Source organism: Leptodactylus fuscus, chromosome 11, assembly GCF_031893055.1.
Source record: "Leptodactylus fuscus isolate aLepFus1 chromosome 11, aLepFus1.hap2, whole genome shotgun sequence".
Taxonomy (NCBI): Eukaryota; Metazoa; Chordata; class Amphibia; order Anura; family Leptodactylidae; genus Leptodactylus; species Leptodactylus fuscus.
In genome coordinates this window covers 10,912,545-10,915,660 of record NC_134275.1, presented here as the reverse complement: position 1 = coordinate 10,915,660, position 3,116 = coordinate 10,912,545, and positions in this window count along the sequence as shown.

Below are 3,116 nucleotides of genomic sequence, written 5' to 3'. Positions count from 1 at the left end.
TGCAGCTCCCTGCTCCCTGACACCCTCCTCCTATGTGCCTCCTCCACTGGCTGCAGCTCCCTGCTCCCTGACACCCTCCTCCTATGTGCCTCCTCCACTGGCTGCAGCTCCCTGCTCCCTGACACCCTCCTCCTATGTGCCTCCTCCACTGGCTGCAGCTCCCTGCTCCCTGACACCCTCCCCTCCTTCCTGACACCCTCCTTCTGCCTCCTTTGCAGATAACGCCTCTCTCTTCTCTCCCCGCACACAGTTGCGTTTCTTTCATGTGAACAGCCCAGTTATCTGTCCATTAACCTCTGCACATTGTCTGTGCTCAGCTATTGTCTCTGTGTGCAGCCAGCAGCAGCAGGGTGACAGGCAGGTCAGTGACTCCTGTGTGCCTGGCGGGGGCGCTGTCTGCTCCGGGAACACAAGTTACTATATGTAGCCAAATGTATCAGATAAGGAGGATCCCAGGGCTACATGTAGTGTCTGCACGCTGCTCTCCTCTGTTATCAGCCAATTCTCATAAGAGTTTACTGGAGAAAAGGATGAAGGGGGTAGGGCATGCCTCAGAGATGTCCCCCAAACCCCAGTGCATCCCCCAAACCACAATGTGCCCCTCAAACATTAGTGTGCCCGCAGACCCTAGTGTGCCCATTTGTGGTCAGAGGATACATTATCCCAGTAAACAGTATGGAGACAGGAATTTGGTGTTGATGGACATAATCTAGGAGTTCTGTCTGGGCTTTGCCTTTGTATACAGGGTCTGGGGTCTGCTCCGTACCTCCCGGCTTCCAGGAGGCAGAAAGAGTGTAGTAGTTCACAGCAAACATACAGAATGTAAGCCATGCCTTTGGCTCTGCCCAATTTTACCTATTCCCTCTGTGCCCCCACAAATTATAACGTCCCTTTAGTGACCCCCGCACCCAGTAGGGTCCCCAGTCTACCCCTTGTGGTCCCCATACAGCAGAATGTCCTCCTTGTGCCCCTCTACAGTAACCTTCCCCTTGTGTCAACCATACTGTAACGTGTCCCCTTTGTACCCCTCACACAGCAGATTGTCCCATCCGCCATAGTCCACTCTGGTCTCTGCTGCTGGCGGTTTAGGATCAGCGGGCGCGATGTGGTGACGTCACTATACTCCCCCTGCCAGTACCCAGTCCGCGGGCACAAGAGATCAGGTCTGAATGGTGAAGCAGTGAGCGGACGGCTCCATCTATGTGACGTCCCTCCTTCTGCCTAATGTTATGGGGTTCCCTGCCCCCACCATGACGGATATTCAATTATCCCTATAAGGTTGGGGCCACACATTGCGGAAACACAGCTTTTTGTTGTTGCAGATTTTGCTGTTGTTTTTTGAGCCAAAGTCAGGACTAGATTGAGCAGAAGGGAGAAGTATAAGAACTTTCTAGATATTTCTGATTCCATTTGTAGCGATTCTTGGATTTGACTCAAAAAAACGCAACAAAATCTGCAACAAAAAAAAGCTGTGTTAGCGCAATGTGTGGCCCCAACCTTATAGGGATAATTGAATATCCGTCATGGTGGGGGCAGGGAACCCCATAACTCCCAACCATCCTGAATTCAGTGGGACAATCCTGGACATTAGGAAGAAGGAGGAACGTCACAGATCCAGCTCTGGAGCCTGATACCAAGTTATTACAAAAATCCTAACCCTCAGAAGGCTATTACAAGGTTTCCCTGTTCGCCCCTCCACCGTACACTGCCAGGTCATATACAGGGCCATAGGGTCTCTGTCTGTGGTCAGTATGGCGGCTCTATAGTGTCTTTGCTCCTGTGTAGATGGCAGCAGCTCACCCTCCTGTATTACCGCCAGGCGTCCGTCAGGTCTACACCGCCTGAATGTTTTTGCACGGATCAGCAGGTGTTTTGCAGAGTGATTTGGGCAGAAGGTCGCCGCCATTAAATAATATGCTCGCTGCTATATAATTTCTGTAATTATGACTCCGCACGCCGTTTCCATGGGGACTTTTTCAGGACTTTTAGCCTCAAGTAACGGCACGATATTGCTGGCTTTATATCAGGATCTTTAGTATACTGCGGTATGTGAGGTCTGAGGATATAAGGGCAGGTATTAGGGGTGACATCACTATTTATGATGTCATCGTCACATCTCCTATCCCACCGGTGGTACCTGCCCGGGTGGTCTATAGTCCTAAATTATTGTGATCCAAATGAAATTGCTGGCAGATAGATCCGCTGTATACAACCAACGCCTCCATTACAGCTCCCAGCATGCTCTCTGCCGCCTTCAGCTGAGACTTGTAGTTCCCCAATAGCTGTAAAGAGATCGATAAAACAGTAAATGACCCAGACCCTGCACACACCCAACAGGAGCATACTGAACCCTCCTGGATTTCAACTCCTTTAAGAGGTGACATCCCTTTAATAAAGACATACATTCATTTTCTTTGCACAGACGTGCAGCCACATCCTATAATGACAGCTCTCACACATCCCGCTGACTATACCGCATTACATGGAAACACCGACTAAATCCCGGGACTAGGAGAATATGAATTTATTAGGATTCCCCAAATTACATAAAGATGTCAGATGTAAGAAACTGATACCACAAAGCTCCAGATGTCCCAGGAGAGACCCCTGATAAATACCAAATACCACCGCCCAGTTATACTTCAAGACTAGCTGCAATTTACTCTGGCCATAAAAGAGGGAGATGCTGCAAAAACCCTATAGAGAGAAAAATACCTACAAACTTATAGTAGTTATATTCTTGTACATAGGAGTAGTATTATAGTAGTTATATTCTTGTACATAGGAGCAGTATATAACTACTATAATACTGCTCATATGTACAAGAATATAACTACTATAATACTACTCCTATGTACAAGAATATAACTACTATAATACTACTCCTATGTACAAGAATATAACTACTATAATACTACTCCTATGTACAAGAATATAACTACTATAATACTGCTCCTATGAACAAGAATATAACTACTATAATACTGCCTCCTATGTACAAGAATATAACTACTATAATACTACTCCTATGTACAAGAATATAACTACTATAATACTGCTCCTATGAACAAGAATATAACTACTATAATACTGCCTCCTATGTACAAGAATATAAC